We start from the raw sequence: 23,920 nt of genomic DNA, 5'->3' as shown, positions 1-23,920 counted from the left end.
TTTTATTTGAAAATGAAGAATTTTCCAGTTAAAATTTCGAATACCTATAACTATACTAGTGTACAAAAAATATTTAAAAATTAATTTAATAATGAAAATAAGAAATTACCCCTGTGCATCCCAGTCAATAATTGATGCTAGTTAAATAATAAATAAAATAGAAAAAGTTTCAGATTACGAAAGAAATAAAATAAAAAAGTTACAGAATCTTCAAAAGGTGAGCATGTTATGATAGTATGCAAATACACATCGCGGAAGTTAAATAATGAGACTGTTCTTCCACCCTTAAAGCTATTTAAATTACTAATGAGAGGTTTAAAACTGCGTTGCATTTTAAAAGCTTTTCAAAGCTTTCCTCCAGTCACTCGGCAGGACGGAGGATTTTTAACGCAGAGAATTAAATGGCCGATTTTTAAGTTCGCATTTTGAATCATTTTATAATTAATAGATAAATGTTGGTACGAACACCCTGTACTTCCCACCAGGCCTACTGTCACACCAGTCAATACACGTACAACAAATTCTGTCCTAAAATAAAGTAGATTCGAATCCGTTGTTAAATCCTAAATCCTTTGGATTCTAAGGATCCGTTGTTAAATCCTAGAGTCAATCCTAAATCCGACAGAATGATATTATGACTAAAATTCAATGCTAGTGCATTAAAAAAAGGCATGCAGTCGTTCTCTCATTAGAATCTTATTGTTAGTAAAATTACGCTTTATAACAGACTGGTTGGGAAGGTAATTTATAATACATAGTCCACTCTTTAGTCCTAAAATAGACACTTCTCTCAATCGATTTTAGGAATAGCAATTAAATTGAAATGTCTTTGTGTATAAAAGAGAGTAAACTATGTAACATAATACCAACTTTCTCAATTAAAAAAATGGCAGGATAGAAAACGGAGGACGAAAGTCTTTGAATCATTCTACCTAAAGCATTGTAGCGTTATGACAACAAACAGATGCAAGGCGATAGTGTAAGCCATTTTGGATCTAAATTTCTACCTTTGAATTTAAACACTGTCCTGTAATCTTACTCATTAAAGCTAAAGAAAACCTCCGTTGCTTTTAATCACTTAAAATTATTTAAAATAAATTTACTATTTTATACATATAGAACATCAGTTAAAAATATTTAATTAAAATTATTAATTTCACGAAAACGTGCTGCGAAATTAATTGGAATAAAAGAGAATAAGTAGAATATTAATTTACTGAAAGGCGGCCAGGTATCATAAAGAAAGCAAAATGCTTAATTTTAAACTCGGAAATCAATCGCGAACAAAATGCCAATTAAAATATAACTACAACAAATAAGTAATTAAACAACACTCATATTTCTTTATTCAGAAGCAGCCAAAAAATGATCAACAGAACCGTATGGCAAAAACTGAAATGCATATAGCAAAGTATTCCTTAAGATATAATTTACACTGACGCGAAAGGAAATATACATTTTACATTTTACAATTAATTACAATTTGTAAATACTGTGGAATAAAACACTGGAAAAACAGTTAGTTTCAATTTCGAATCAAAGCAAAGGTCCGTTTTATGGAATAATTTTATTATGAATTTAAAGAACTTAAAAAGAATAAACATGGAATGCCAAAGATGTAAAATTTTGACAAAATGGCGCTCGTAGAAGAAAGTTAATTTCACAATCAAAGCTTTAAGGAAATACTGTTACATTTTTTTTTCACTTCTTCTGACACCAACTGTTACGTTATTTTCTTCCTTCACGTTCGTACGGGGTTCGTAGATTTGGAGTGAATAACGACGACACTTGATGAAGTATCGAAACACACTTTATTAGTCAGTATTCCCAGGACAGCTCCAAAACACGTTTTACAGTCGTCTATGAACTACTATAAACACGCTGGAACAATCAGCGACACAGCCTTCACACTGTCAGGCAATAACGGTGGAGACAAGCTTCCCGCAAAGCACCCGACTCTGCTTTCCGGAGTACAGCTCCCGACTCTGCTTGGTCGTTCTCGGAACTTTACGTACTCTCGAGACTCTCCACGCTACAACTCGCGATGCACTCGATGACACACAGAGCACAGCTTCCGACTCTTCGGTTCAGTCGTTTCCGGAGCTCAAAACGCTCTCTCGACGATGCACTAACAGACTCCTTCCGTGAACTCGACGACCCACTCGGCACTTGTCACGGCACGGCTGTCAACTCGATCGCCTCCGCAGGGATTGACTCGCTAGACACACTCACTCGATGAGAGAAGCACACTTCCTGACTGCGGACCAGCAGGGTTTATATAACTTTCGGCTTGTGTTCGGGAACATTCTGGGTTAAACCGGTAAGAATTCGTTCCAGAAAATTCTCCATTTGTCCATGGTATATCGCCAATTGTGTCGCCAAATGGGAGATTTCTCGCCAAATGTGGCAATTCTGCTCTCTTTTGCCATTTTATGGCAACCCTAAAGCCATCTTACCGCGCCTGTGCATTTCGTAACACTGCCCCCTCCCATGGACTGCACATCCCGGGCAGTACAACCCTTGGTCAGAAGCATAATTCGATACAAACAAAAGGTTCTAAAACAAACAAATAATAGAACTAAAGAAGCAAATATTTACACTATATACATGTTATATACACAAATTAGATACATAACAATTTTAAATTAGATACATTAAAGTTCAGAATGAATTGCAGTCTCAGTCTATTTAGAATATACCCGGGTCAAATACTTTTCCACTGCAGTTCTCAGATGCATTTCTGTTTTGCATATCACAGTATGAAGATTCAGTCCTTTCAGATTTTTCATCCGCAGGAAACTCTAAAACAATTCGTACACCACTCTGTAGATCATTCGCAGCATGCGTATAGTTCACCTCGGTATCATTAGCAGATGGTACATGCTTATTTACCTCTATTTCCAGAAAACCAAGTCCGATGTTTGCACCAGGGTCATGTATAGAATATGATCCTTTACAAGCAGAAGTATCCGGGTGTGGAATCGAGTCCTTGTCTGCAAAACCTGCACTATGAGGCACACACATAGTTTGCAAAGTGGATGAACATTCTTGCAATACTGGAGCACACTGCTTTTGACGAACTTAACAATCGCATTTTCACTTTCTTCCACTTGAGAATCAAAATCTACTTTCCCGTCTCTTATTTCTTCATGTTTTCGTTCTTTATCTTTAATCCCGTTAGTTATTTCATCTTTCATTTCTGGATCTTTCTCCCCCCCCCAGGCAGTTCGCTAGCTACTACTTTCATTTCTTCATCCTTGGATTCTTCAGACTTATTGTCATTTTCACATCTTCTTTTATGGCTCCAGTTTCTTCTGCAAGCTCCACTTTCAGCTGTTGGAGTTGCTCTCGCACCTTTTCTCGGCTGACATTTATTTCTTCTCCCCCGGCTTTCTTATCTTCCAGTCCCGCTTTCATCTCTTTTAGTCCGGCTTTGATCTCAGCTGCCATCTCTTTATATCCAGCTTTTATCTCATCATATCCGGCTTCCATCTTTTCTTGGAATACAGCAAAGGCAGTCACGAGCTGTGTTACTAGTTCTTCCATTGCTCTTGTCACTAGCATTCACCCTCAAACCCCACTCCTGACACCAATTCGATACTGACTATATCGCACTATAGACGAGGCACTCTGACTTGCCCTCTCAATGAAGCACACTCCCACTCGATGACAGACACACACTTCCTGACTGCGGACCAGCAGGGTTTATGTAGCTTACGGCTTGTGTTCGGGAACATTCTGGGCTAAACCGGTAAGAATTCGTTCCAGAAGGTTCTCCATCCGTCCATGGTATATCGCCAATTTGGGAGATTTCTCGTCAAATGTGGCAACCCTGCTTTCTTTTGCCATTTTATGGCAACCATAAAACTGCTTTCCGGGGAAGCCATCTTATCGCGCCTGTACATTTCGTAACAATACGAATCTGCAAAAATGCCCAAGCGTTGCTAAAATGCAAAATATTTATAACAAACTAATTATAAACGTATAACTTCTTTTGTGATAAATAGTTAACTATTATACTAGTGCCCAGTAATAATGTTGAACAGGCAGTTGTAAAAAACAAGGCAAAAAGGCAAAATGCTTAAAAATTGATCAAGCAATTGGCAAATATCAAATTTTTATAAAACAGGAACTTGTAAAAGTAATGTGATCCCACTGGTTTGATAGACCACTGGTCTGATAGACTGGATTTGAATTAGAAAACAGCACATACAAAAATTACAATTACAAGTATGTATATTAAAAATATTATATATTATATTTAATATACATACTTGTACATATTTAATATTTAATATACATACTTGTATATTAAAAATCTACAACTAAAAAACTGTACAAAATCAAATAGACTCATCATATAGTTAAAACAAAATGAAACAGTTGAATAAATAGATATTTATTGAAAACTGCTTTAAAGAACGAGACTTTACCTCCAAATCAGGGAAGTATTTCATCTAGCTCAATCTTTCAAACCCATAGTTTAATGAATTCTATACAAGTTGAGAAAATGCAAAGAGGTTGGTAACACAAGCATGGTGATTTCGGAGCTAGCTCAGCATCCAAAAGTAAAGTGTGAAATTTAAATATTACATTATTACTTTTGAACGATTAATTAGAAATTTTTTCATGTTGCAAGATTTTTGCTATTGAATTAGTTTAACTCTAGTAAGGGTAACTGTAGGATTTTTGGTTACCTAAAATGCTATTTTTATTTTGATTCGCTTTTCCCCATCGAACTACATTAGAATATAAATTAGCTTGAGCATAAATAGCGAGTTAAGTTATAATTTAGAGTGCTGTTTCTATCATTCTAGTCAGAGCGTAAATTGCGCTGGAGCCCACCAGAGCCTGGCTCCGGTACTTCTCAGTTTCTGAGTAAATCGTAATTCTAGTCGAAGCGCACCCGGGCCTTAAATAAAAGGGCTCAGAACTTTTTTTATGCAAGTGAAACGCTGTTTCAGCAGACAAATTTTGCTTTTAAAATAAATATACCTTTAAAATTGATTATAACTTCCGAGTTTATGCCTGATTTTCTCCGGGAAAAAAACAATTTGACTGAAGTTAAGACTTTTAAGGAAAGAAAAGCATCCATCCCACATGCCAAAGGCTTATTCTTGAAGTAGTGCAATAAATTTTGAAAGCGTTTAAAATGTTTTGTTCCCGAAAGTATGAACAGCGATTACATTGCTCTTCCACGTCAGTGCTAGTGACCTCTCTGCAGATTTAAACTATGTCCCAAATAAGGGAGACAAAAATTGTCATTTATGCAAAGCTTGCATTTGTTCTCATGTTGATTCGGGGAAAATTTGTTTGCCTAGTCGCATTCTCCTTGACAGCTAAAATTATATAGAGCATGGCGGTGAGAAAGCTGTGGGTACTTTGCATACTCTCATATTGTTTCTAGCATTCCCTCTATATTCATTAGAGACGCTTTAAACGTTTTACTTTTTTCTACTGGTGTGCTGGAAAAAGAAAGCTTCTCCCCCCATTGAAATAGTAATACTGTATATTTAAACTCTAAATTCAGCTCTAGCTGAGCTATTTCTTAGTTTTTGTATGAAAATGTAAGTCCAATAGGAGCCTCAAATAAGATGAGGCCAGATATTTTATTGAATTATTTATCATTAATTTAATAAATTAGTAAAATTTTAATCAACTATTTATCAATAATTTAATAATTTATTAAATTTTTTATATCTTTACATTTATTGAATTTTTATTTTAATTTAATTGTTTTAATTATTAGTTATTTTATTTATTCATTTTTCTCCTTCTTCCCGACGGCTTTTCAGAGGGCCCCGACACTTCAGATTTTAATAGTTTGTTAGCCTCAGAAGAACCGTTCATTTACTACATCTGACAACTTGTGAGGAAATTTTGTAAGTATGAGAATTAGACCGTAAGGCTAAAGTCCTCACTGCTGAAATAGAGTTAGCAGGTGTAGATGAAATTGTGTGTTTTACTATCTTAAATAGTTCAGCTCTGTTAAAGGAATAGTCTTATAAACATTTTAGTTCACTTTTACGTTTCGTCTGTATTAATTCAATTTAATTAGAATTCCGCTAATTTGTGAAGGTGGTAATTCATCGGAGCAAGGGAGAAATTGAAAATGTAATTATATATCTAATTTCGTTTAATCTTACAAGTGAAACCATCACAAAGCAGAAAATCTCAGTGTGCATTTACTGATCGCCAAATGATGACCATTCAGTCCCCAGTAACAAACAGTTTTTTTTAATCATTCGAACATATTGCCTGAAAAATAGGCTTGAATTGCAATAACTAAAATCGGTACTCCATTTGTAATAAAAGGTTTCTACAGTTATAAGATATCTAGTAAAAACGAATACCCGAGAAGATGATTAAAAATATCTAAATTATCTTCAAGAACAGGCAAACAGTAAATCATTTTATTTTTATTATTAATCAGTTATCAGTTCAGGATGGAAAAACTATAGTTTTCTCAAAATAAATTACTAAGAACATAATTTCATCTGAATATTGGATCCAAAATGGCTGATGATGTGTCTAGTATTTCTAGCATTATTTTCTCACAGTCTGTCCGTAATTGCTTCTTGCCTTAGCAACCACAGCGAAACACATCACTAAGTTGATTGTTGTTATTTCTAAATATTATTCTGAGACTTTTATGAAAATCGAAATAGGGTGACTAATAATAATCTTATTCAGCAAAATCAGTGAGGAGCTTTGTGTAAGGCGCATGGATTGCTCTAGTTGCAAGTTAAATGTAAATCTGCTAATTCAAGATTGTGTGAAACAAGTTGCAAGTAAATGCGCTGATTCCAACAAGAATTTAAAACGAACAATTTTATGAATTCTTTGATTACTTATATTAAAGCGTAAAAATTGAAAGTTCATCAGTTTTGCTATTGAAAAACATATGAAATCAGAAATGAGACATCATCCATTTAAAAATAAAACGCTATTCGATAAAATTCTTCAGAGCAGTGAGATGCATACTGTTCCTCATCATCGGAAGATACTGAAACTTTCTCGCAGATATCATAAAGGGGAGTTTGTAAAACACATGATAAATATATTTCGACCTATTTTATTATTTTTTCAAATTACTGAAATGTATATATCATCTACGAATAAGGTGCCAAGACGAAAACGTTTAGCAAACAAAATTATCACATACTTTCTTAATGCTATTTTATTTGTCCTTACCGTAACCGACATCTACATTGTGACATTTTGGTACGAGATAAAATTAGCATTTGCTGCTGAGCTACAAATTATATGTGATGTTGCTCTTCAAATATCAGTTTATAAAAAGAGACGACTTATCTTAAGTTTCCTGCTAAGAATCTCTGAAATTTGTGAAGGCGCGTTATCAATGGATTATTTAAAACGAATGAGTCGTCGTTTTAATATCGCGACATTTTGCTTGTTTGCGATTATTTCTATCAAGACCTTTGTTAATATGCATCTAGGCTTAGGTATTTTTGAGGAAGAAGAATGGGTAAACGCTTCAAATCAGTTGATGACAGTCATTAAATTGTTACGACATTATTATGTTCAGTTAGTCTTTGGATACTTTACAATATTTTATGGTCAGCTATGCTTAATAATAATCGAGCTATTTAAACATATTTTTGTTCACGTACAAAGTTCTACCATTTCTAGCAGGTACAAGCCACTTTTGCGATTTTATGAAGATATCAACGAAGCCGTAAAATATATGAATCAAACATTTTCGTTTTCAGCTTTTGCATTAGTTATCTGTTGTTTGCTGGTGATATTTCGCTTTGAGTATCGCTGTTTCTTCATAAGAAATTATACAATAACCTTTGCTATTTCAGATTCATTTGGAATAGTTTATACGGTTTTCTTCCTAAGCACTTTAATTGTATTAGGATCGAGAGTTAATGACGCTTCTGAAGAAATTATGACTTATCTTCAGACATTGCCGAGTCGAGTACCGGATCAATTCTTAGAATTAGAAATACTTGTAAAAAAAATTCCTAACCGAACCCCAGTGCTGCGTCTGTGGAATATTTATACTATTGACAGAACTTTAATTATTACTGCTATTGGATCACTTTTAACTTATGGAATTCTTATAGCTACTCTAAAAAAGCAACAATAAGCCTGACTCGTGGTAGTATAATGCTACATGACATTTGATTTGCCTAGTAGAATTCCATTAAAAATTAAACTTTGTTTCCTGTCAGCACTTTATTTTTCGTTGTTGTTGTTTAAAAATTATCTTTTTTTAGACTAAAAACTACATTTAAATAAATATGTTTGACAGCACATTTCAAGATCTAATTTCGTAAGATATGTGTATATAGGATAGAAAGTAATGAAATTTAAAAGGTAGTATATTTTTCTCCTTTAATTATGGTTTTAAAATTAAAATTTAGTGTTTTTGTACTTTTAATGTTGCTCTAAAATAACGTATGTAATTGGAAGCCCTGTAAAGCAATGTGTAGTAATATAAAGAATAGTAAATATAACGATTATTGAATATATTTTTAGTAACTCTGAATTTTGAAATTACATCTTCTGAACTGGAGATTTTGAATTAATATACATTACACAAATAGTTAAAAAAATCTAATCACCCGAAACAAACGCTCCTAGTATGTATATTGTACTAGAAGCGTCAAAGCATCCCGTGGAATTACTACTTGGTTAAGCTATATTGCTTAGAGTTTCAGAGCGTTTGAAGTCTACTTTAAATCAAGAGCTGCTTACGTTTTTCTTACATTATGGGTTGCTTATTAGTTTCTTATATATTTACATAAACATAAACCTGTATCACTATTTGGTGATTAATACTGTTATTTTTTATGCTGCGAATTCCTTTTAATTTTTTATCGAATGGATTTTATATCCCCAGTGTTTAAATATGCGAAAATATTATATTGGTGCACATGGTTGTTCAGTGAAAGCCAGACCGTTACTAATAAAATCTAGAAAATACTGCTACACAATTCGCAATTAGCTAGAACTATCAAAGTTGTATTGGCATTTTTCACTGGCATCTCGTATATATTTAATTCCTATTTATGAAATATGTGTTGTTTGTATCGCGTGAAGGTAGCTTCTATAAGGCACTTTCGTAAAATATGTAAAGTACCACGGTTTTCAGAACACTTTGTCTTTGAAGATTTAAAACTAACGAAATCGCAAATAGAGCTGCGTCACATAAAGATCTGCAATTAATTTAAAATTTTATTAGTTCATTTAGAATTTAACTATTTTAACACTAGTTACTTTAAAATTTTTCCTGTTAGAAAAATCCAGCAGCTAATTAATTGTCTTTACGTTAATTTTAGAACAGGAAAATTATATGTACATTGTTTAGATTTCAGATTCAAGAGACTTTTCCGCCGTAAAAATTAGCAGATATTCTTGGCTTTTGAAAATGGGGTTTGCACATTAATTCTTATCAATGAACTTTAGATTATGAAAGAAAATCTCAATTAAAGTTAAACATGCTTGTTCTTAGCAAAAAAAAAAATTTCGATTTTGATTCCTTTTTTATTCACGAACTTATTATAAGATAAACTGTAACTGGAAATTTACAACTTTAATTTCAGGAAACAGACATTTTTACTCCAAGGGACTATGCGTAACGAAAAAATTTCTACTATGTAAAGATGTTCAAGCTTTCATCACACTAAGAACATTATGCTTAATTATGTCACATTTAGTGATATAATTGCATTTAAATATTCTTCGAATTCCGGCGAACGGGCTGGCTGCATGGGCGTTTCGTGGTTTTTCCAGTGTTTAAAGTGTACTCGAGCTAGTTTTCCATAGAAATTTAGAACAGAAAAATATAGAATTAACTTTCGTGTTATATAAATATACGTAGCGTATTCGGAAACTAAGTACCGTTTCATTCTAGCGCCGTCGCCGCGCCGTGGTAGGCGTCCCGCGCATGCGCACTAGTCTTTCTTGTTCACTGACTTTCAATTGTCGCTATTTTGGTTGCTCTATGTTGTGTTTTCAGTTTGCTGTGCACATTCAAAATGTTTAAGACAATTAGTTCTCCCGCTGACTGTGAGATTCGTGCCGTGATTAAATTTTTGAACGCGAGGAATGTTAAACCGGCCGAAATTTATCGTCAAGTGACACAGGTTTACGGTGAATACGCGATAAGTGATGAAATGGTGAGAAAGTGGGTAAGAATGTTTAATGCAGGTCGAACAAATGTCCACGCCGAGGCTCGGAGTGGTCGGCCTTCTGTTGTCACCGATGATTTGGTAAGGAAAGTTGATGAAGCAATTCACGAGAACAGATGCTTCACAATGACAACTCTTTCAGAGGCATTTCCACAAATTTCACGTACTGTTTTGTTCGAAATTGTGTCTGACCGCTCGAATTATCGCAAACTGTGTTTCCGATGGGTTCCAAAAATGCTCACTGATGTTCACAAAACAAAGCGACTTGGTAGTGCCCTGACATTTCTCACGCGGTACAGTGATGAGGGAGAAAACTTTTTAAACTAAATTGTGACAGGTGATGAAACTGGGGTGTGTCATTTCACACCAGAATCGAAACAACAATCGATGGAGTGGAGACACACTCATTCACCGAAAAGTGTGGAGTCGTGGTTATCGAAACTGGCGGGAAGTTTCTTTGACGATGGTATACAAAAACTGGTCACCCGCTATGACAAGTGTTTGATCATTGGCGGAAACTATGTTGAAAAATAGTTTAAGACATGTATTTTCATGTAAAAATAAAATTGGATTCGAAAAAATTGTTTTACTATTTTTTTTTTCAAAACGGTACTTAGTTTCCGAATACGCCTCGTATCTCTTTAATTGTCTCTTTAAGTCAATTATTTAAGTTTCCAAACAATTTTAGCCAACTGCGAATTGGTTTTCGCTGATTTGAGTACAAAGAACACGGGGACTAGCTGCCTAAGAGGAGGGATGTCTCCGTTAAGGAATTTCTACGGAAAACAAGCTCGTGTTCACTTTAAACGCTGGGAAATCCACGAAACGCCCATGCTGCCAGCCCGTTTGCCGGAATTCGAAGAATTAGTGTTCCCCAGACCGAACTACTAGTGTTTAGCGATTTTACTACTCGGGCGCTAGTAGGCCATTGGTCTTCTGTGGAAGTAGTCTTCTTAGAAAAAACGGCTATCAATAACGACAACTGCCGATTTGCATAATGCACCTATTTAAAAGTTCTCGGATGCGTTTTAAAAATAATGAAGTAGATTTTATTAATATTGTATAAATAAAATTAAAAAGTGCACGAAAACAGAAAAAAAAAAAAAAATCTTAAAAAATGACTTTCTTTTATTAATTAGTGCCCGTGAGTAAAAATATAGAAATAGACCTTACATGTATAGTAATTTAAAAAAAATTCATACAAGGAAATTTGCTTACTTGATTTTCTCGATTGGTTAATCACTTCTTATCTAACATAGTTTGAGCTTCATAAAGTAATCAATCATTTTATTATTTCCTAAATCACAAAATGATTGTTTTAACTTGTCTCCAGAATCTAGAACATATAAAAATTACAAACACTGTGCATCACAAATTTTATTTAGAATGGAACATTCAAATTAAGTCAATTATCTAAACATTCTTTGTTTATTAAAACAGCCATCCAAAGAAGTCTGCTTACTTGACTTTCCGCTTTTAATGGCCACTTTGCTTTCTGAAACAAAACAAAAAAATTATGAAGTAAATCAAGCATCTTATTATTTTCTAAAATCATGCTTAATTATTTTAATTTGTTTACAAAATTTAGAAATTCGCTTAAGGGAACAGCCGGGATTTCTAAGCATATTTGTAGAATTTTCTCTCTTCCTCTATAGTAGAGGAAAATAATATGCATTTCAAGAAAATTCTTCTTGTAATTATCTACCATTTGAAGATCATCGTTCTTGAAGTTCGTATTGCTATCAATATCTAACTGTAGACCTACGATTTCATATTCCCAGTTGTTTATTGTTTCCAGTTCATGGATTTCGTGACTTGCTGAAAAAGAAATATTCCTAAGGGAAATATTCTCTCAAGCTTTGATCCTAAGTAATCCAAGGATAGTAACTCACAGGTGCTTCAATAATTATAACAGTACCCCATAACATGTTTTTCATGACATTTGACTCTCTCATTTTGAACAATTTACTCACTTTAAATATACGATTTTATATAACTGCTTAACTTTCAACCGTTTGAAATGTTAAGCTGAGGTTTGCATAAAGATTAAATCATAATGTTTCTGAATCGTAAGATTTTCATACTGTTAGTTTTTTAAATAGATTTTTTCTTTACATTCGTTCGTTTACATTACCGATAAATTCTTGGAGGTGTTTGACTATAAATTCGAACTGCAGTATATACTTTATATCCAATTTCCCTTTGCGTACAATATGATAAAGACAAAGTGATAAAACAAAATTAAATTACGAAAGGTGCACTACCTTGCAACAGGAAATACACGCATAAAATTTTAAACAAAAATATAAAAATTTGAACTAAAATAATCGAATAAAATTAATTAAAGTGATATAAAATATTAAAAATTGTTGAAAATTGCTTGGTTTTTCTCAAGCAACAGCCTAAGTTAGTATTTTCAAAAAAGGCAAGTTTCTCAATTATATCGTGATGATTGTTAAGACCGAAAACATTTAAAAAAAAATTTTTAAAAATGCCAATTAAGATAATTTAGTTAAGATTATAATAATTAAAGTGCTTTAAAAGTGCAAAAAATAATTTTAATTTTTTTAAAATTAATTATCAAAATGAAACATGTTCAAATGTGATACCAAAATAAAAATTATAAACATTTTGAAGAGATAAAAAGGAATTCTCGATTAAAAAACTCGAAAAATTTCATTTAATGGAGAAATTTCGTGTGAGTTATACAAATAGCGGTGTCATTGCTATGAAAACGTCCACGGCAAATGATTATAAGGAATTGTTTCCCTAATAACACTTACATTTTTCTTCTAAATGTCTTCTAAATTTCTTTCTTCATTCTCGTCAACACAATTCCGTAAAATTTTTGTACATTAGATTGCACAGCCAAACAAATTTTCTTAAAAATTTCTTATGTATTTTCTACTGAATTTATAAATAAACCTAAACTAGTTTTTATTCGGCATTGATACCGAAGTTTTTGTGACTATTGTCAGTATAAGTTATTAGCAGTAATAGCCTTAGCTAGTAAGAAACGTAAGTCATCTCTACTTAAAATCTCTCTAGGCAGAATGGGTCATTGTACAGAATTAGCAGAACTTTTCTGCCCTCTTTCTGATTTTTGATTAATGTTTTTCAATTCATTTCTACGAAATTAACGGCCGTAATCTAGGATTTTCTATTTGCTTATCAATCTACTTTTAGCTTAGGTCAGATATTCCCAAATATTTTGACTCGAGGAGCCCCTTAGACCTATCCTATGTCTTACAAGTTAATGTTGTCTACGAAGTGAATTAGCAGGGTAGGAAAAAGGTACGGTTAGTAAGGGAATGTAAGGTGTGAAATGAAATAAAATTTTTAAAAATGTACCTTAATATTTCAATATGTTTTCAATGTGATATTATTAAAAGTTAGAAAAACATAATGATTCTTCCAATGTTATTAAATCACGTCGATTAGTATTCTAATAAGAAATTTTATATTATTTCGAATAATATCATGAGGATCGTTAAGATAAATTTGGTTCCTGATAGTTAATCATTATTGTTGATTCAGTTCAAAGATTTATTTGTTAACTACGCTCTGCAGAAGATAATTACAAATTAATTTTACGATTATGCAAATGTAATGCACTGTAGGCTTACATGAGAAAACACAACATGAAATAACGTTATAACGTTTAATGAGATATTTGTGGCTGCAGTTCTGCGCAAAGGTTTTCCTAATTTGGGTTCAAATATTTACAACCGCAGGCGAATGTATTATTCTGCACTGAAGCAGATTCTTTATATTCTTTTAGTATCAGTACACGTGATAAATTCTACCTTACTACGATGCATAGTTGAGAAAGACAGCAACTTTTATTTTGTTTTCTCAAGCAAGATTTTGAATGCATGTTATTTTTAGTTAGTGTGAGGACGTCACATTCCGTTGAGCTGAGTTTCAAGCTGAACAGTTCTTTTTCTTTAGAAAAGACTGGATAGCACCTATTCAAAGTTATTCAAGCGTCGTTCCTTGAGCTAGCGGAAAACAGAATTCAAAAGAATCTTTCAAAGCTTCGATTTGCACCTGAATATTTTTCTATATTTTTCCAAGAAGGTTTTTGCGAGATGGTTGCAATAACTATCTTCCTTTCCCACTCACTCCTTTAGGTGCACAAGTTTCGTCTTAAAAGTAGACAATTTAACGTTTGCATGAAAAACTGCTTAAAATTTTCGCTAGTGCACCATTTTACCAGATTCCATTAGTTTAAATATTCGCCCGTATAATACTGTGATTCATTAAAATTGCTACTGCCTAAAGTTGTGATTTATCTCACTTGCCTGACAACAACATCAGAACAAGCCCACGAAATTCATCGTGGCAAGGAATGCAAGATTGCGCCTGTCATTTGCAATAGCCTTGAACACCATATAAATGACACTACGACTTTACTCAGACTGCCTGTTCATGCAGTTTCATCAAATATATGGATGCGTTTCCTCAAGACAGCCATCTTATTTTTATATATAGCAAGAGAGGCATAGTGGATTCATTAGTAACATTAGTATAAAGAGTATGCTTTGCCTTTTAAGCCTTTTAAGACTGAATTTTACGCTTTAACACTTTTTATTATCTTTATTAATGAACATTAATTACATATATAGGCCTCCCAAAGAAATCATACGCAAGGAAAACTCTTGAAAATTCGCTAGGAAATCCCAGTATTACTCACTGTAAAGTGACTCTAAATCGACTGTCCATGTATTGATATGAGGGGTCAGTTTCTAGAGGATTCCAGGAATTTTCGAAGGGTTGAAAATGAGTTAGAAGCTTTTTGAATGTGCCGTTCGAAGAAATGGCAAAACACCGTCTTCTAGAAGGCAAAAATGCACTGCTCAAACCTGTTTGTATGAAACAAACGAGCAACGGTAAGCAAAACTGAAAAACGTCCGAGTACGCACTGTTCAAGGCAGTTCAACAGAAACAGACGAGTAACGGGAAGCAAGACTGGAAAACCTTCAGGTACGCACTTTTCAAACCTGTTAGTATGAAACAAACAAGCAACAGGAAACAAAACTGAAACAAGCAACGGGGAAACGTTCGAGTACGGACTATTAAAAACCGTTCACCTGAAACAGACGAGCAACGGGAAGTAAGATAAGTATGCACTGCTCATGCCCGTTCATATGAAGTAAGACCAGAAAACGTTCGAGTACGCACTTGTCAAGCCCATACGACTGAAACAGACGAGCAATGGGAAGCAAGACTAGAAAACGTTCGACTGTGTACCAGTCGATCCAGACGAACACTTCTCACCGATTTAAATCTTGGTGCTTTTCATTACGATGCTAATTGTGATTACAACCTCCATCCAAGTGTGGTTGTTGAAAAGATAGATAAATTATACATGAATTGCAGACCCCTCAAATGTAAGAATGAACCACCAGGAATGTGCTGCGCAGGTGGAAAAGTGAAATTCCCAGAATTAAATTCATTACCGGAACCATTATCAACCATCGTCAGGTGACACAAACCAATCAAAACAGGAAAATAAGCGTAAAGTAAAAAATTTCTTAACAGAATTAAAACACAAATATTTTCTTTCCTTGCAACATTGCAACGCATGCCGCATAACAGCAAGTATACGTATAAATGATTAGATTATCTCCTAGTAATAGCGCAGCGCAGGGTTTTATTTTAAAGTCCTCTTTAAATAAATTTTGAAATTTCTTCATTTTTAAGTTTTCCCCCCTCATTATATATATATATATATAATATGTATATAAAAATTATTTTAATCAGAATGAATTTCAGTTATTCATAGTTAAATGTTTCAATAAGGACTTGTCAGAAGGTGATATATATATATATATATATATAAATTAGTATATATATATTAGTATATATATAAAAAATTGTAGTAAGCTCGCCTAAAAGTATATATATATAGTATATATATGTATATAAATTAGAAGATAAATTTTAGTACGCATGCTAAAAAGTTACCAAAAACTGTGGCTCCGTGAAAACTTCAACATAAGCATATTTAGTCGCTATGAAATGTGTGAAAAAAGAGAAATATACAACATTTGAATATTTACAAGCAAAATTAACAAAAATAATAAGCTATATGCTAAACGAATTAAGTAGATTTAAAACACAGTAAAAATCTCATCAATTGATCGAGGCAAAAATTAAAAAATAGTAAGATATATGCTAAACGTATTAAGTAGATTTAAAACACAGTAAAATACTAAGCAGTAATATCTTATTTTCGGACTAAATGGATTTATGATCATACTACATTAGATATAGATATAGATAGATAGATAGATAGATAGATAATTTATTTACTAAAGAAATATTGATTATATTATCTCCTAAGATTAATTTTACTAGAATTATTTAAAAAGAGTGAATCCATAGTTAGTAAGTTTAATTCCGAAAATTGTTTTAAAGCAACTTGAATGTAAATTGTTAAAATGTTTAACGGAGACTTGAATTAAATCATGAATAACAAAATTTCAATTGTAAAAAGAAATTAAATTAAAAGCAAGTAATTAAATTAAAAAAGCAAGTAATCATTGTCATTGATCGGGAGTTAGTTGACTTCTCCCGATCAATGACAATGATTACTTGTCATTGATCGGGAATTTAGTTAGTTGATCAAGGGGAACAAACCAACTCCCGTTCAATGAACAATAATTAAGAAATTAATACGAAGGTGTTTCGTCCTTTATTCAAGTAATAAGGCGATGCCAAACTGACAATTTAAGTTAGGCCAAATATTTCCGTGAATTGAAGGGATCGAGAACCAATGCAGAGCTCCAAAGAACTCATTCTGATTAAGCATTTTCCCTAATTCAATTTCGAGTGAAAAGCAGTTTATGCAGTAAAATTGATATCTAGATATAGAATTCTATTGAAAGATATAGATTGATATAGATAGATTAGAATTCTATTAAAATGAAGTAACTTATACGCATAATTAAAAAATGCATCTTGAAAATGTTTTAAATGGAAGCATCAAAAATGAATTAAGAATAAAGTGGAAATGGAAACTTCTAAAAATGCATAATTGAAATTGAAAATGTAATCAATAAACGAAGTAATTATCGTCATTTATTAGAAATTAGTTGACGTTTCAAAGGGAAAAAAAAACACTCCCGATCAATTAATAATAATTAATAAATGCGAAGGTGTTTCGTCCCTTATTCAAGTAAGAATTATTATGCCAAAAATGGTATTTTAGTGAGATGAGTTTAAATAAAAGCACTGTATAAGATTCAGTAAGAAAGAGGCTGTTCCGTCGAGTTTAAAAATGAATTTCAAAATCGTGAGATATTATTGTAAGAGTGAGCAGCAGTATTTTCTTACTTGCGTAAAATGCTCCCCGGACACTTTGGCCTTTAATCACGTTAACTCATTCTAAACTTTGTAAACATAATGAACAGAATGCAGTCTTTGCAAAAACAATTAAATATGTAAGAAAAGGTGGAAAAAATATATTCATATAAAACAAAACGTATAATTAAAAATGTATGAAAAGGAAATGTCCATAAATGGTCAAAAGATGAATTAATTAACTTAAGTGTTTATTAGTGTTTAAAACGAGACAGGTCCGTTACTTTCTTCGCGCTCAGAATGTAATTTGGAATTCGAACCAGGATGGAGAGTAGACGGCAAAGAGAATAAGTTAGGGTGGAAGATGGACACGCACACACACACTAAAATGAACTCTAAATAGTAAATTTAAAGCTCTGAAACGTAACTCTAAATCAACTGTCCGACTACTAATCTGGAGTGAACCTCTCTCAGTTGTTTATTATTTCTAGTCATGGATTTCGTGACTTGCTGACAAAGAAATACTCTTGAGGGAAATATTCTCACGAGCTTTGATCTTAAGTAATCCAAGGATATTAACGTACAGTTGCTTCAATAATCATAACAGTAACACCTAAAAATGTTTTTCGTCACCTTATGACTCTGACTCTTCCATTTTGAATAATTAACTCATTTTAAACATACATTCTGTATCTTTAACTTTTTGGGGACTAATCTTTGAACTAGAAACTGCTTAACTTTCAACCTTTTAAAATGTTAAACTGAGGTTTGCATAAAGATTAAATCATAATGTTTCTCAATCTTAAGATTTTCATATATATTTTTTAAACAGATTTTTTTTTTTTTTTTTTTTTTTTTACATTTGTTGGCTTACATTACCGATAAATTCTTCAAGGCGTTTGGCTACAAATAGAAGTTTTCAGATTGTAGTATGTATTTTATGTCCAATTTCCCTTTGCGTATAATATAATCAAGAAATAATAATAAAACAAAATTAAATTAAGAAAGGTGAGCTTCCCTGCAACAGGAAATACACTTATTAAAATTTAAACAAAAATATAAAAATCTGAACTAAAACGATTCAATAAAATTAAAGTGATATAAAATATAAAAAATTGTTGAAAATTGCTCGGTTTTTTTCAAGCAACAGCCTAACTAAAAACTTTCAACAGAGCCACGTTTTTCTATTATATCGTGAGGAAGACTGAAAACATTAAAAAATTTTGAAAAAATTCCAATTAAGATAATTTAGTTAAAATTGTGATAATAAAAGTGCTTTATAAGTGCAAAAAAATAAGTTTAAAGTCTTTTTGGGATTAATTAGTTATTAAAATGTAACCTAGCGTGACATCAAAATAAAAATTATAAATTTTAAAAATTTAAGAATTTTAAGAAAAAAAGAATTTGAGTAATAAACTCGTAAAACCATTAGGTAAATTAAAAGCTAACTGCTAAAATTATTAATTAATTTTTCCGGTAAGAAACCTGAATAAGTGTTGAGTAAATCGAAAACAATGTGCTAAATAAAATAAAATAAAAATGAATTCCAATGGTAATTTTTATTTATTTTTTCTTATTCTTTCTTAAAATTTCTTAATTTATAAATATGCTGTATAAATGCATTCGCTAATGAAGAAATTTCATGTGAGTTATACAGAAAGCGGTGTCATTGCTATAATAACGCCCGCCAAATGATTATATGGAATAGTTTTCCTAATAACGCTTACATTTTTCTTCTAAATGGAGGATAATGGAAAAAGAAATGGGAAAAATATTTATAAAATTCTATCAGTGCATATGAATGGTAAATTTTAAATCCTTTTAATTCAAATCCGTTGTCTATTTCTAAATCCGATAGAGTTATATTACGACTAAAATTTAATACCAGTGCATTGAAAAAAGGCATACAGTCATTCTATCACTAGAATCGTATTATTAATAAAATTATTCTTTATAACAGACTGGTTGTTAAGGTGATTTGCAATACATTCCCCACCCTTTCTTTCTTAGAGTAGAACTTTTCTCAATTGATTTTAGCAATAGCAATTAAATTGAAATGACATTGTCTATAAAATAAACTTTCTAACATAATACCAAGTTTTCCAGTAATTAAAAAAATGGTAGGAGCGAAAACGAAGGAGTAAAGTTTTTTTGAATCATTCTTCCTAAAGCGTTATGACATCAAATAAATGCAAGGCGATAGTGTAGGCCATTTTTGATCTAAATCTCCACCTTTCAGTTTAAACACTGTCAAGGTAATGTTAATCATTAAAGCTAACGAAAACTTTCATTTCTCTTAATGACTTAAAATTATTTAAAATAAATGTACTCTGTTATATAAATATAGAACATTAGTTAAAAATATTTAATTAAAAATATTAATTTCATGAAAAATGCTGCGGAATTTACTGGAATAAATACAATATTAAGCCACTGAAAGGTGGGCGGGTACCAAAACAAAACAGAAAACATGAAGTTCAAATCCGGAAATCCATTCGAAACAAAATACCCATTAAAATATAACTACAGCAAATAAGTAATTAAATAACATAGATATTTCTCTATGAAATAGCAGCCAAAAATTATCAAAAATATGGAAAAACTGAAATATACATAAAGTTATTCATTATGTAATTTACAGCGCGCGAAAGAAAATATGCATTTTACATTATCCAATTAATTACAATTTAGTGGAATAAAACAGTGGGAAAAGATAATTAGTTTCAGTTCGAATCAAAGCAAGATCCTTTTTATAGAATTTTTTTTTTATAAATTTCAATAAGTTAGAAAGAATACTTCATAGTAGGAACATGGAATACCAATGAGGCAAAATTTTGACAAAATGGTGCATCTAGAAGAAAGCTGACTGCAAAAACCAAAGCTTCAAGGAAATATAAATATGCAAAAAGCCCAAAGCGTTGCTAAAATGCAAATCATTTATAACGAATTAATTACCAATATTTAACTTCTTTTGTGGCAAATTTTTAACTATTATACTAATAATTTTGAGCAGGCAGTTGTAAATAAATGAGAAAAAAGGCAAAATGCTTAAAAATTAATCAAGCAATTGGCCAATATGAAATTATTTTAAGCAGGAACTTGAAAAAATAATATGATTTATTGCCCCTTCCCACTGGCGTAATGGACTACATATTGAATTAGAACAAACAACAGGACATACAAAAACTGAAGTATGCATATAAAAAACTGTACAAAATTAAATGAACTCATAATACAGATAAAACAAGATGAATCAGTTGAATAAATCGATATTTTTTAAAAAGTATTTTAGAAATCGATGCTTTACGTCCAAATGAGGGAAGTATTTCACCCACATTAAATCCTTCAAAAACATAGTTTAATGACTTCCGCACAAGTTGAGAAAGCGCAAAGAGTAAGCTTGGTGATTGCAATGCTGGCTCAACAACAAAAATTAAAATGTAAAAATTAAATATTACATTATTACTTTTGAATGGAATTTATTCAGAATATGTTGATGTTACAAGATCTTTGCTACTAAATTATCTTAACTCAAGAGTTTTCGTTAGATAGCATGCTATTTTTATGTTGATTCGTTTTTGTAGCTCCTTTTTTCCATCGAACTACATTAGAATATAAATTAGATTGAACTTAAATAGCATCCAAGTTATAATTTAGGTTGAGTGCTATGGCAACTCTTCCAGTAGTTTGCTAGCATCAGAAGAATCGTCCACATAGTAGAAGATATGACACATGAGGGAATTACGTAACTGTTAGAATTAGATGCTAAGGTTTAAAATTCTCGCTGCTGAAACAGAACTAGCAGATGAAGGCTAAATTGTGTGTTTTTCTGACATAAATATTTCTGTTAGTTTGTGATAACTGTAATTTCTTAGAGGAAGGAAGTATCATATATATATAATGAACCATGATTAAGCCATGATTAAGTAGGAAAACTCTGTTTGCCTTTACTGATCGCAAACTGATGACCAATAGCCAACTCAGTCCCCCAACAACAAAGATTTTTCAATTATTTGAACATTTTACATAGTAAAAATTCGGCTTTTATTGTAATAAACAAAATTGCTTTCTATATGCTCTTTGAAACGTTTATGAAATTTAAGATATCGAGTAAAAGGATATATCTAAGAATAAAAATACCTAATTTATCTTAATTATCTTCAAGAAGAGATGTACGGTAAATCCTTTTACGTTTTATCATTCATACGTTGTCAATTTAGGAAGAGAAAACCTAAAAATTAATTATTAAAACAGAACTTCATCTGATTATTGGTTTCAAAATGGCTGATGGTTTGTCTGGTATTTCTAGCATTATTTGCCCATAGTCTGTTAATAATTGCCTCTTGCGCTTAGTAACCACAGCGTAGCAAATCACTAAGTAGATTGTTATTTTTTAATATTATTCCGAGACTTTTAAGAAAATCGAAATGAGGAGGCTTATAATAAATTTTATTCAGTGAAACCTGTGCGAGGCTTTGTGTAAGACGCATAGATTGCTTAAGTTGCAAGTAAAATGAAAATCTTCCAATTTAAGATTACGTGAAACAAGCTGAGGTTAAATGCATTGATTCCAACCAGAATTTAAAACGATTAATGTTCAGCTTTTTAATTACCTATTTCAAAACGGAAAAAGTGACAAAACTTCAATTTTTCTCTTGAATTGCGTATGAAATCAGAAATGAGACGTCATCTGTTTAAAAGTAAGAGGCTATTCAAAAAAATTCTTCACAGCGGTGAGATGAACACTGATCTTCATAATCGGAAGATACGCAAAGTTTACCGCAGATATTATAAAGGAGAGTTCGTAAAATGCATGATAAATGCGTTTCGACCTATATTACTATTTTTCCGAATTACTGAAATGCATAAATCATCCACGAGTAAGATGACCAAACGAAAAGTTTTAGTAAACAAAATTATCACATACTTTGTTAATGTAATTTTATTTATCTTTACCTTAGCCGACATTGCCATTGTGGCATTTTGGTATGAAATCAAATTAGCAGTTGCTTCTGAGATACAAATTATATGTGATGTTGCTTTTCAAATATCAATTTATAAAAAGAGACGACTTATCTTCATTTTCCTACTGAGAATCTCTGAAATTAGCGAAGGCTTATTATCGGAGGATTATTTAAAAAGAATGAGTCGTCGTTTTAATATCGCTACATTTTGCTTGTTCGTGATGATGGCCATCAAGACTTTTGTAAATACGTATATAGGGTTAGGTGCTTTTGAGGAAGAGGAATGGGTAAACACTTTACATCAGTTGATAACAGTCACTAAATTATTACGGCATTATTACGTTCAGTTAGTTTTCGGGTATTTTACAATATTTTATAGCGAGCTATGCTTAATAATAATCGAACTATTTAAAACTACTTTTGTTCACTTACAGAGTTGCACCATTTCTAGCAGGCATAAGCAACTTTTGCGATTTTATGAGAATATCTGTGAAGTCTTGAAATCTATGAACAAAACATTTTCTTTCCAAGCTTTTGCATTAGTTATCTGTTGTTTGCTAAAGATATTTCGCTTTCAGTACCGCTATTTCTTCATAACAAACTACACAGTAACATACACCATTTTCGATTTATTTGGAATAGTTTATACGGTTTCCTTACTATGTACCTTAATTGTGTTAGGATCGAGAGTTAATGACGCTTCTGAAGAAATTATGACATATATTCAGACCTTGCCGAGTCGAGTACCGGATCAGTTCTTAGAATTTGAAATACTTATAAGAAAAATCCCTAACCGACCCCCAGTGCTGCGTCTGTGGAATATTTATACTATTGACAGAACTTTAATTATTACTGCTATTGGATCTCTTTTAACTTATGGAATTCTTATAGCTACTCTAAAGAAGCAACAATAAGCAGATTCGTGGTCCATTAAATTATAATTCAGCATGATATTTGAATCGGCTACTAGAAATCCATTTAAAACTCAACTTTTCTTTCCTGTCATCATTTTTATTAGTCCAAAGGGGCAATTTGCCCAGAACGAATATTAATTTCGTTTTCGCATTTTGCGTTGATTCACTATAAATGTCGGTTCACTTTTCAAGTTGTTGCCACCAAATATTAGAACTCTGTATTATATTTAAAGAAATTAAATAATGAAAAATCTGCATAAATGTATGCATGTTTCTCGCATCGCGATAAAACAATAGTACCTAGAGCCGTCAAACTTTTAATAACGTACGTTTCCACAAGAATATGGGCATCTGGAAGCCCAAATTTGGAATTTGTTTTATTATCTACTTCATATTTTGTAAAATTTTAACGAATTTTTGTTAACGTCAACGATTTAAAAGCGAGCAATGGCAACACTGTACGAATTAGAAACATTTTTATCTCCAGCTGCGCGAGACTGTGTATCGGAAATTCTAAAGATATGCTTATTTAAAAATTATTTTGTAATAATGATGTTAAATTCAATTTTAT

The 23,920-nt window shown here is 32.0% G+C and overlaps 1 long non-coding RNA gene across 3 annotated transcripts in view; it reads right to left on the bottom strand.

The window, feature by feature from the left end:
* Positions 1 to 23,920, bottom strand: part of LOC146996239 (uncharacterized) — a 281,313-nt gene that overhangs the window by 202,755 nt on the left and 54,638 nt on the right. For all 3 annotated transcript variants that reach the window (XR_015042144.1, XR_015042145.1, XR_015042143.1), the window contains exons 2-3: positions 11,626 to 11,658; positions 11,382 to 11,499 (exon numbers count right to left, since the gene is read on the bottom strand). This is a non-coding gene — a long non-coding RNA (uncharacterized LOC146996239). The remainder of the gene's footprint in view (positions 1 to 11,381; positions 11,500 to 11,625; positions 11,659 to 23,920) is intronic.

This window comes from Stegodyphus dumicola, chromosome 7 (assembly GCF_044657685.1).
Source record: "Stegodyphus dumicola isolate Sdum_Otavi_A_Nest chromosome 7, ASM4465768v1".
Lineage (NCBI taxonomy): Eukaryota > Metazoa > Arthropoda > Arachnida > Araneae > Eresidae > Stegodyphus > Stegodyphus dumicola.
This window is presented reverse-complemented; position numbering and strand designations above follow the sequence as displayed.